The 12,831-nt window shown below is 42.8% G+C and overlaps 1 non-coding gene and 1 pseudogene across 1 annotated transcript; both read left to right on the forward strand.

The window, feature by feature from the left end:
• Nucleotides 1-6,853: 6,853 nt before the first annotated feature.
• Nucleotides 6,854-7,032, forward strand: LOC122942966 (annotated as a pseudogene).
• A 5,414-nt stretch (nucleotides 7,033-12,446) lies between these two features.
• On the forward strand, nucleotides 12,447-12,629 carry LOC122942777. The gene has a single exon (XR_006390704.1). It is a non-coding gene; the product is annotated as a U2 spliceosomal RNA (small nuclear RNA).
• The last annotated feature ends 202 nt before the right edge of the window (nucleotides 12,630-12,831 follow it).

Below are 12,831 nucleotides of genomic sequence, written 5' to 3' on the forward strand. Positions count from 1 at the left end.
TCACCTCTCCTCACAGTCCAAATCCAATTAAGATTGATGGCTTAATTGTTGTGTTAATTGGCTTATCACCTGATTGAAGTGTCACGATAACACCTGAATGCAGTTTTTGGACCTCCTTCCACTCTGTTCACCCCTGTTTTGATTTGGGCCTATTGTGCACACCTGGGCAGTCAGCTGAGTTGTTCCTTAGAATTTACCCTTTTGTAGCAAGTTTGCTTGATGTAACCAATTTTGTTTTCCTATTCCTATATTAAATAAGTCAAGTTTGTTTGCCTGTGTCTCCCTCTTGTGGATTTATTAAACTGGGTGACTTCTATGTAGGCTAAAATGTAGTCCAGCACTTCCTATGTATCATCAATAGCTGGACCTACCATGTCTGTCCAATGGACGGAACACTGCACGTGTCACAAGCGGCTAGTAAGGTCAGAGGTCAAGCAAGGTCTGGTCAGTGGATGACATCACAAGGGCTCTGATGGAACACTCAACAATGGGCCCGTGACATCACAATGAACAATGCCTACATCTTTTTTTTTTTTTTATTCTCTTAACACTGTCCATTCACTCCTTATCAGTCTTTCAGTTTGGCGTGCTTTGGCATCCGGAATTTCGTGCGAAGAAAAGGCATGGCCAAAAGTGGGCGGAGCTATGCAGATAGAGAACATTTAGAGGAGCATGATGGTGATTGTGGAGCAGAGGACGCAAGTTTTTTCCTGGTTTGTGAGAGAGCAAGAAGCCTCCCGGACTGGGGCTGGGGCTGGGGCTGGGGCTGGGGCCTGTAGGCTGTTGCATTGAGAAGTGCTCTGCATTGGAGAGAAGCGGCCCCGTCGTCGAGGCCGACCGGGTATTGCTTCTTGGCCTTTTGGCTAGATCAAGTGTCTAACCAAAGAGGCAGCTGAGTCAGGACCCTTGAACCCTCGGTTTGGTGGCATCGGCATTGCACCTTAAGCCACCTGCTGCTATAGGGGGGTAAGGCATCCAGACATGGCGACTTCGGCGATCCCGACCGCATCTCTGCGTTACGCAATAGACGAACAGAAGATCCGCAACAGTTTACTGTTCTCCGTGGAGGAAGATGCTGAGGAGAGAATGACCCTGAAACACCTGGTCCACACTGTCCTGCTTGGTGTCCTGGAAGTACAGCGTGACGATGTCCTAGCTCTTCAAGAGGCTCCGCTCAAGTTCACCTTGACTTTTACATCGGTCTCTGCAGCCAGATCCTTCTACAAGAGCATCGTGAGGAACATCTGCCATCCGGAACTAAAGGGACTCCGCTTTATTGCTTTTCTTTCAGAAGAAGAGACTGTGATCACAGTCCATATGGGGAACCCTTTTGTCTCCGTTGAAGCCATCACTTACTTCCTAGGAAAGTACGTCACCATCAAAAAAGGAGGAGTGAAAATCGAAAACTCTGAAGGATTCTGGTCTGGAAAATATGGATTTATTGTCAAACGTATCGATGACCCAGATGGAGTACAAGGCCGCAGTCATCCACCCTCCATTTTCATTATTGGGAAGGACAGAGGGAGACTGTTCTATAGTGGAATGCCCATTTTCTGCAGGAAGTGCTACTCCTTTGGGCACAAGCAGGAGGACTGTCCTGAGGGAACACCCATCTGTAAAAAATGTTACGAAAAGGGGCACTCTACATCCAGCTGCCCCAACAAGAGAAGGTGCAATGTCTGTGGAGCAATTGGACATGCATTTAGAGACTGTAAATTGAAGAAAACCTTTGCTGAAGCCGCTAGGAGTCGGCCCAGACCACCTCCGGCTCCAACAGCAAAACCTGCATCGGCAGCTGATTCAGTACCACCTGATCCCTTGGAAGTTGTCCCAGAAAGTTGGGGTGACTGTCCTGATGGGCAAGATACTGAAGGTTCTGTTGTGCCAGATAGAGCCCCTGGTGAGGCAATGGAGACAGATACCGCCAGAAATAGGAAATATGGTGGTGAAATGCCCAGAGAGCAGGGATCCACCAGCTCGTGCAAGAGGTTGCCAGTTTACAGGCCTGAGCCCCTCATACCACCAGCCAAGGCTCCAACAGATAAGATCCATCTGTCTGACCCTATTCAAATTCAGGATGTGGACTCTGATATTGTTGATAGTCTGGTTCCATCAGTCGGCTTCATGTCGGATACGGACTCCCTGGAATGATGAATGTCTAAAACCATCTGCGTGTCCTCACTGAACGTGAGGAGCTTGAAGAGCCCAACCAGACGGGCTGCTTTACTTAACTACTTGACCACTGTAAAAGCAGACATATTCTTCTTGCAAGAATGCGGAATACAACATGATCTAAATTATGCATACCTCAGGAAAGATTGGACAATGGGTGAATCCATATGGTCTGGCGAAAACGAGTCCAAGTCTTCCGGAGTGGGAATCCTGTTTAGATCAAGAGACTTTAAAGTAAATTCCTACACTGAGATAATCCCTGGAAGAGCCCTCCTTGTTAATATCACCTACCTGGGGGGTCAATTTTTCGCTTGCTTAATGTCTATGCCTCCCCTGCAAAAGAAGACAGAGCCCAATTGTTGGAAACTCTTCAAGTCTACAGACCTGGTCCCTCTGAGATCATCATATCAGGAGACTTCAACTGTATAATATCTGGGAGAAAAGAAGCTCAGGTGAGCCCAGGAAAGATAAAACAGGAGGTACAACTGAAAAACCTACTCAGACTTCAGGATGTATGGAGGAAGCTCAACCTTTCTGAATCGGGTTACACCTGGGAAAACACAAACATTAAATCACGCATTGACTTCACTTTAACATCGCAGAGAATAACACCCATATCTGCTAAGCTTGAACAAAACATCTTTTCTGACCACAAACTACTAAATACCACCTTACAGATTCCCAGACTCCTCAAAGCCAGAGGAGCTTGGAGACTTAACACATCTTTACTTCAAAACCCTGAAATATGAACAGATTTTGTCCTCTTCTTCAAAACAAGAAAATAGAATTCCGGTCCACAATTACATGGTGGGAAATGTGTAAACTGAAGATCAAAGAATTTTTCGTAAGGAAAAGTGTTGCCATTGCCCAAGATAAGGCAAGGACTTTTAAGAACTTAAATACCCAGCTACAAACCTTCTACAAGCTCAAAAGTGTTGGAGTAGAAGTGGACAATCTAATTGCCAAGCAGAAAGAAAAGATACAAAAGCACATTGAAAGTAAAGGCAAAGAGATCATATACAGCACCAAGGTAGAAGTACTTGAAGAAAATGAAAAGTGCTCTTGTTTCTTCTTCAAAGAAACCACTAAGGCCCGCGAAGTCACCACAGAGCTAGAAGGTGAAACAGAGATCAATGGAATGCTGGAAAAAGCTCATGAATTTTACCAAGACCTTTTTAACCTAAAAGATATAGATAAGTCCTTCACAGAAGATGCACTGAATGCACTTTATCTAGAGGCGAACAAAACCAGCTAACTGAAGAAGTAACCCTAGATGAGGTCAACATTACACTTAAAAGCTTGACCACTGGAAAAGCACCAGGTTCTGATGGACTCCCTACGGACTTTTACAAAGAATTCTTTGTATATTATTACAATAATATACAAAGAATTCTGGTACATTTTAAAAGTTGATTTTTATGATGTGATTTTAGATGCCTTCAATGCGGATGTGTTACCAGTCTCCTGGAGGAGTGGCCTAGTATCTCTCATTTTCAAGAAAGGGGATAAGACAAGACTGGCGAACTGGAGGCCTATAACATTGTTAAATACAGACTATAAGATCAGACTATCAGACTATAAGATTTTAGTTAGCTGTTTTAAAGGAGTTTTACCATCTGTTATCCATGAGAACCAAGTCTGTGCAGTACCAGGCCGAAGCATAACTGAGCACCTTAATGCCATAAAAGACATCCTATGGTTCCAGCAAGAACGAAAGCAATACTGTCATTAGACTTTCAGAAGGCTTTTGACAGGGTGTCTCATGTGTTTTTATGGTCAGTTAAAAAAAAAATGGGCTTTCCGAACTTTTTTATACTGAAAATACAACTTTTATACAAAAATTATAGTAAAATCCTAGTGAACGGATTCCAATCCAAAGAAGTACAGCTACTCTCGGGAGTGAAACAAGGTTGCCCGCTGTCACCCATCTTATTTATTTGTTCTATAGAACCGCTGCTAGCAATGATCCGCAAGGACAAAGTAATAAGAGGTGTGCCCCTGCCTGGAGATAGTGGACTCGCTGCCAAAGTCATCGGCTATATGGACGATAGCTCCATCCTTTGCACAACTCAAGCTGCCTTAAGAAGAGCGGTTCAAATCACTAAGCACTTTTGCCAAGCTTTGGCTTTTAGATTGAACATTGATAAGAGTGATTGCTTTACTATTGGCAACTGGAAAGATGTGTCTATTCCGCTTCTAAAACTACAGAGTGACAAGATAAAAATCCTTGGAGTGATCTTTGACAAACAGAATAAAGGTAAAGAGAGCTGGGAAATAGCAAAATAAAAGATCCAGAGGAAGATTGACTACTGGAAGCTGAGAAAGCTGACTCTGGCTGGTAAGAACTTAATCATCAGAGCTATTCTGTTGCTCATCCTGCTGCATATCAACTTGGTATACCCACCTAATGACCCGATGGCAAGGAAATTGCAGAGTCTGGAGTTCCAAGTTCGAAAAATTAAAGAGGGAAATCATGCACAAGTCACTTTTATCTGGAGGTAAGAACATCCCAAACGTCAAAAAGTTCTTATACACCAAATATTTCAGCTTCTGTTTTAAACACCTAACCTCTACAAATAGTTGGTCCTTTTTTCTAAGATTTGCTGCTGGACATAACTTCCATAAAAGAAAATGGCTCTCCATCCCACTTACCTGTCCAGTGCTAATCTCACCTCCTGCGCATTATGTCATCTTGGAGAAACTCATCCGCTGTTATAAATTAGAGACCTATGAAGCAGGAATGTAAAATTGTTTAACTGATCTCAGGTTTTTATCTCACAAAGTTGTGTTTTATGGAATCCATCCGGTTTTACCTAAAGAAAAATAAAGAGTTTTATGGTGTTTTATAAACCGTATTAAAAGTGCAATATGGAAATGCAGCAATATTTTAGTGTTCAAAAGAGATCTTATTGATGAAAAACAATGCATAAAGATAGCACTCAGTGAACTTTATCTGTATTATTTATATGACAAAAAGCACCTTGGTGGAAAAAAAGCAATGAGCATATGGCACTTTAACCTTTGGAATATGTTGCTCTACAAACCAGATTCCAAAAAAGTTGCGACACTATACAAATTGTGAATAAAAACTGAATGCAATGATGTGGAGGTGCCAACTTCTAATAGTTTATTCAGAATATAACATAAATCACGGAACAAAAGTTTAAACTGAGAAAATGTACCATTTTAAGGGAAAAATATGTTGAATCAGAATTTCATGGTGTCAACAAATCCCCAAAAAGTTGGGACAAGGCCATTTTCACCACTGTGTGGCATCTCCCCTTCTTCTTACAACACTCAACAGACGTCTGGGGACCAAGGAGACCAGTTTCTCAAGTTTAGAAATAGGAATGCTCTCCCATTCTTGTCTAATACAGGCCTCTAACTGTTCAATCGTCTTGGGCCTTCTTTGTTGCACCTTCCTCTTTATGATGCGCCAAATGTTCTCTATAGGTGAAAGATCTGGACTGCAGACTGGCCATTTCAGTACCCGGATCCTTCTCCTACGCAGCCATGATGTTGTGATTGATGCAGAATGTGGTCTGGCATTATCTTGTTGAAAAATGCAGGGTCTTCCCTGAAAGAGATGACGTCTGGATGGGAGCATATGTTGTTCTAGAACCTGAATATATTTGTCTGCATTGATGGTGCCTTTCCAGACATGTAAGCTTCCCATGCCACGCGCACTCATGCAACCCCATACCATCAGAGATGCAGGCTTCTGAACTGAGCGTTGATAACAACTTGGGTTGTCCTTGTCCTCTTTGGTCTGGATGACATGGTGTCCCAGATTTCCAAAAAGAACTTCGAATCGTGACTCGTCTGACCACAGAACAGTCTTCCATTTTGCCACACTCCATTTTATATGATCCCTGGCCCAGTGAAAACGCCTGAGCTTGTGGATCTTGCTTAGAAATGGTTTCTTCTTTGCACTGTAGAGTTTCAGCTGGCAATGGCGGATGGCACGGTGGATTGTGTTCACTGACAATATTCCTGAGCCCATTCTGTGATTTCCTTTACAGTAGCATTCCTGTTTGTGGTGTAGTGTCGTTTAAGGGCCCGGAGATCACGGGCATCCAGTATGGTTTTACAGCCTTGACCCTTACGCACAGAGATTGTTCCAGATTCTCTGAATCATCGGATAATGTTATGCACAGTTGATGATGATAGATGCTCTTTGCAATTTTTTCGCTCGGTAACACCTTTCTGATATTGCTCCACTATCTTTCTGCGCAACATTGTGGGAATTGGGGATCCTCTACCCATCTTGGCTTCTGGGAGACACTGCCACTCTAAAAAAGCTCTTTTTATACCCAAACATGTTGCCAATTGACCTAATTAGTGTTAATTGGTCTTCCAGCTCTTTGTTATGCTCAAATTTACTGTTTCCAGCCTCTAATTGCTACTTGTCCCAACTTTTTTGGGATTTGTTGACACCGTGAAAATTTGAATCAACGTATTTTTCCTTTAAAATGATACATTTACTCGGATTAAACGTTTGATCTGTCATCTACGTTCTATTACAAATAAAATATTGACATTTGCCATCTACACATCATTGTATTCAGTTTTTATTCACAATTTGTTTAGTGTCCCAACTTTTTGGGAATCCGGTTTGTAGAAGCACTTTACCACATATGAAAAGCACTTTACCGTGAAACACAAAACACACAAACACACAAACACTTTTCAAATATAAATTCAAAATCTGTTCTTATCAGTTTAATATCTGATACGTCCCCTATATGGGGACCATATATTAAATGGATTTTTCGAACAGGGAGATGGAAAAAGAGCTTGCTCTGTCCACTCCACGCATTGACCTGGTATTGCAGTACCTCCAGGACCGGTGCACCCCTTCTAATCCAGTATGAAAAAACAGAATGAAATAGATAGATTGCAAGCATCCTTCCAGCAAGCAAGCAAGTGGAAAGTTGCATTTGTCCTGCCTCAGGAGTCTGCACTTCAGCGCTGTGCCGCATTCTGCGTACCTGCATCTAGTCTGTCAATCTCCTAATTGCATCAGCTGTTGGTTACTTCCAGCACCAAGCAACCCAGCCAGCCAGTCTCCTCACACCCCAAATCAAATTAAGACTGATGGGTTAGTTAATTGGCTTATCACTTGAATGAAGTGTTTGGACCTCCACGCACCTTTGTTGGATTTGGATTGGGCCTGTTGTGCACCTGGGATGCCGAGTTGTTCCTGGAAATTGACCCTTTTGTAGCAAGTTGGCTGGATGTAACCATTTATCTTTTCTAGTCAGTGCTTTAATAAATAAGCAAAGCTTGCCTGTGTCTCCCTCTTGTGGATCTTTTGAACTGGATTACTTGGAGGCTAAAAAGTAGTCCAGCACTTACTATGTATCAGCAGCAGCTGTACCTACCTTGTCTGGACAATGGACGGAATACTGCACGTGTCACAAGAGGCTTGTCAGGTCAGGTCACTGGATGACATCACAAGGGCCCTGACGGAACACTCAACAATGGGGCCCTGACATCTCAATCAACAATGCATACCCCCTTTTTTTTTTTTTTCACTACTTCTCCATTCACTCCTCTTATCAGTTTTTCTGCTTGGCGTACTTTGGCACCAGGACTTACGTGCGAAGAAAGGGTGTGGCCAAAAGTGGGCAGAGCTATGCAGATAGAGAACATGTAGAGGAGCATGATGGTGATTGCTGAGCAGAGGACGCAAGTTTTTTCCTGGTTTGTGAGAGAGCAAGAAGCCTCCCGGACTGTGGCTGGGGCTGGGGCCTGTAGGCTGTTGCATTGAGAAGTGCTCAGCATTGGCGAGCATTGGCATCTCTTCTCGGCCTTTTGGCTAAGATCAAGTGTCATCAAACGCTTGGTCTGGGCTGTTATAAGGTGTCACTGGGTACCCGTCTCCTTGGCCTGGGAGGGGGGCATCGGTTTATAGCCGGTGTCTTACCTCCCTGCTGCTATTGGGGAGCAGCTTAGTCCCGGTGACAACGAGTTGTGGATCCCTGGGGTGAAAACCCGTCTTCTGAGCCATTACGGTGTGTCTGGCCACCGTGAGCCACGCTGAGAGAGGCGAACATTATATCAAGAACTCCATCCGAATCGACATCGAGGAGAATGAGGATTTGAGAAAGAAGATGCAGCTGACCTATTTCGTCCGTCACATTCTGCTTGGGATTCTGAAAGTGAAGAGGGAGAAGATCCTGGCGTTGCAAGACTCTATTGGGCGTTACATCCTGACCCTGGACAGCGAATTTGAAGTCTTCAACATCTATGAGAGGATCAAGAGTAACTTGAGCCATGAGGATTTAAAAGGACTATCTTTTGTTCTATTGTCTCCAAGTGCTGAACTCCATCTTGTAGCTCATATGAGCAGTCCTCACATCCTGGCTGATGATATAGCCCAATTCTTACAGCGCTACTGCAATCAAGTCCAGTAGTCCCATGAGATCATGAACAGTGAACGGCTGTGGACTGGAAAGCACAAGTTTATTGTAAAACTTAAAGAAGATGCAGAAGGAGTAGGAGGATATGCTCATCCAACATCCAACTTTTTGATCGGCCGAGAAAGAGGAAGATTGTATTATTCAGGTATGCCGGAAGTGTTTAGTCTTTGGACATGCTGCAGATGGTTGCCAGCAAGGAATCGCTACCTGTAAGCGATGTTTTCAAAAAGATAATGATATCATCTGTAATCTGTGTGGGAAAACTGGTCATGGATATAAAAAATGTCCTTTAACCCCTTAAGGACGCAGGGCGTACCGGTACACCCTATTTCCCGAGTCCTTAAGGACTCAGGGCAAACCAGTACGTCCTAACTTTAAATAAGTATTCCGGCGCCGCGGGGGTTAATCGCAACGGGATGCCGGCTGAAATCATTCAGCCGGCATCCTGTCACAACGCCGGTGGGGGGGTCATGTGACCCCCCCGCGTCGGCGATCGCAGCAAACCGCAGGTCAATTCAGACCTGTGGTTTGCTGCGATTTCTGCAGTTTCTGATCCCCACGGTCCCTGACCACGGGGATCAGAAACTTTTAAAATCCCCAAAATGCCGATTTGCACCCCCCCTGCATAATTTATGTGGGGGGGTGCGGCAGGCGGGATCGCGATCCCCCGCCCGCCTCCCCTTGAAAATTTGTTGGCTTCTAGTGGTTATACCAGGGTGTCAGCACATTGCTGACACCCTGGTATAAACGGCTGACATCTGTGCACGTACGGACCGCGGTATGGAAAGGGTTATCCTGTCATCGGTCAGCTGCTGTGCCTTTGCAGCCCCCCGATGGAGAGGGAGAGAGCCCCCCGCCAGCCCCGTGCTCACCGTTCCCCATCTGCGAAGTTGTGGCAGACGGGGAAGGTTCCCATGGCAACAGGACGCCTTCTCAGGCGTCCTGCTGTCCATGGTGCTGAACAGATCTATGCTAAAAGCATAGATCTGTTCAGTGTAAGTAAAATACAGTACAGAACCCTATATAGCGTTCTGTACTGTATTATACAGACATCAGACCCACTGGATCTTCAAGAACCAAGTGGGTCTGGGTCAATTTTTTTTTGAAAAAGTGAAAAAAGTTAAGAAAAAAAAACATTTATCACTGAATAAAAAAAAAATACACTACACATATTAGGTATTTCCGCGTCCGTAACGACCTGATCTATAAAACGATCATGTTACATTCCCCGCACGGTGAACGCCATAAAAAAATAAAAACTATGAGAAAATTTAAACTTTGCCCACCTTACTTCCCAAAAAAGGTAATAAAAGTGATCAAAAAAGTCGCATGTACGCCAAAATAGTACCAATCAAGCCGTCATCTCATCCCGCAAAAATCATACCCTACCCAAGATAATCGCCGAAAAACTGAAAAAACTATGGCTCTTAGACTATGGAAACACTAAAACATGATTTTTTTTTGTTTCAAAAATGAAATCATTGTGTAAAAATAAAGTATGCATATTACGTATCGACCGACTCTATAAAAATATCAGGTGACCACCGTAAAAAATAAAAATGGTGTAAAAAAAGCCATTTTTTGTCATCTTACATGTAATAGCAAGCGATCAAAAAGTCATATGCACCCCAAAATAGTGCGAAACCGTCATCTCATCACGCAAAAAATGAGACCCTACTTAAGATAATCGCCCAAAAACTGAAAAAACTATGGCTCTTAGACTATGGAGACACAAAAAAATTTTGGGCTTTCAAAATGAAGTCATTGTATAAAACTGTAAACATATTCGGTATCAACGCATCCGTGACAACCTGCTCTATAAAATTACCACATGATCTAACCTGTCAGATGAATGTTGTAAATAACAAAAAAAAGTGCCAAAAAAGCTAGTTCTTGTTACCTTGCCGCACTAAAAGTGTAATATAGAGCAACCAAAAATCATATGTAACCTAAACTAGTACCAACAAAACTGCCACCCTATCCCGTAGTTTCGAAAATGGGGTAACTTTTTTGGAGTTTCTACTCTAGGGGTGCATCAGGGGGGGGCTTCAAATGGGACATGGTGTCAAAAAAAACAGTCCAGCAAAATCTGCCTTCCAAAAACCGTATGGCATTCCTTTCCTTCTGCGCCCTGCCGTGTGCCCGTACAGCGGTTTACGACCACATATGGGGTGTTTCTGTAAACTACAGAATTAGGGCCATAAATAATGAGTTTTGTTTGGCTGTTAACCCTTGCTTTGTAACTGGAAAAAAAATATTAAAATGGAAAATCTGCCAAAAAAGTGAAATTTTAAAATTGTCTCTATTTTCCATTAAATCTTGTGCAACACCTAAAGGGTTAACAAAGTTTGTAAAAATCTGTTTTGAATACCTTGAGGGGTGTAGTTTCTTAGATGGGGTCACCTTTATGGAGTTTCTACTCTAGGGGTGCATCAGGGGGCTTCAGGGGGCTTCAAATGGGACATGGTGTCAAAAAACCAGTCCAGCAAAATCTGGCTTCCAAAAACCATACAGCGCACCTTTCACTCTACGCCCCGCTGTGTGGCCGTACAGTAGTAGTTACAGATGTTTCTGTAAATGGCAGAATCAGGGCAATAAAGATACAGTCTTGTTTGGCTGTTAACCCTTGCTTTGTTAGTGGAAAAAATGGGTTAAAATGGAAAATTAGGCAAAAAAATGAAATTCTCAAATTTCATCCCCATTTGCCAATAACTCTTGTGCAACACCTAAAGGGTTAACAAAGTTTGTAAAATCAGTTTTGAATACCTTGAGGGGTATAGTTTATAGAATGGGGTCATTTTCGGGCAGTTTCTATTATGTAAGCCTCGCAAAGTGAATTCAGACCTGTAGTGGTCCCTAAAAATTGGGTTTTTGTAAATTTACATGAAGTAGACATATGGGGATTTTTTTTTACTTCATTTTACCAGTGTCATGAAGTACAATATGTGACGAAATAAACGATCTCAGAACGGCCTGGATAAGTCAAAGTGTTTTAAAGTTATGAGCACTTAAAGTGACACTGGTCATATTTGCAAAAAATGGCCAAGTCCTTAAGGGGTTAAAGACTCCAACCCAAAGGACATGGGCTGATGTAGTAAGGATCCAGTCACCTCCAGAGCAAAGAGCGCCTACCCCAGCCGAAGCTGCTGAGATGGAAATAAACGAAGAGGAAGAAACCATCATTCCAGAATTATCGTTGGCACAGCAATCTGGTGAGAATCCTATGGAGTCGGCTTCAACTTCAACTGCATCAAAAGTTGGTACAGAGAAGCATAAGAAGCGGAAGCCAGAGAAAGTTGATCAGGAGGTAGCTATTAAAAGGCAGCCTAAACAAGTTCCTGGTACTACATTATCTGACCCAGCAAATATTGAATTCTCAGACACTGAGGAAATGGAGAGAAAACAGAGATTAGAAGAAGAAATGGGCTTAGAAATTACCAAAGATGAAGTAAATAAAAAATCTGAGGAACTACAGTTGCCAGAAAATATGAAGGAGTGGAAAATAAAGATAGCTAGAAGGTATGGGGAAAACTTACAAAGAGCAAGAGCCGCAGCCCTGCAGTGCAATGAATGTGATCCGGCTGATTTTGAGGAAAAGTCTCCCCTTGATGATTGGCTGAAGAAAGCAATAGATGATAAAATCAATGTGTCAATGAAGGAACTCAATGTTTTGCAATATGCATTAATAATAAGTTTATTCCGATCGGATAAAGGCTTTACTGAGTTTGCAGTTAAATAGTTTTGTTATGAAAGAAGTATTTCTTATTTTAGTTATGAAAAATTTGGATTTATGAACTTTGCACTCTGCACCTGTTTTGCAGATTTAAGGGGTGGGGAATAATTAGAGAAACTTCTTCAAATATAAATCAAAAATCTGTTCTTATCAGTTTAATATCTGATACGTCCCCTATCTGGGGACCATATATTAAATGGATTTTTCGAACAGGGAGCTTGCTCTGGAAAAAGAGCTTGCTCTGTCCACTCCACGCATTGACCTGGTATTGCAGTACGTCCAGGACCGGTGCACCCATCCTAATCCAGTATGAAAAAACAGAATGAAATTCATTGATTGCAAGCATCCTTCCAGCAAGCAAGTGGAAAATTGCGTTTGTCCTGCCTCAGGAATCTGCACTTCAGCTTCTCCTCTCTCTGCCCAGTCAGTGCTGTGCTGCTTTCTGCGTACCTGCATCTAGTCTGTCAATCTCATAATTGTATCAGCTGTCGGTTTGTTCCA

This window comes from Bufo gargarizans, chromosome 6 (assembly GCF_014858855.1).
Source record: "Bufo gargarizans isolate SCDJY-AF-19 chromosome 6, ASM1485885v1, whole genome shotgun sequence".
NCBI lineage: Eukaryota > Metazoa > Chordata > Amphibia > Anura > Bufonidae > Bufo > Bufo gargarizans.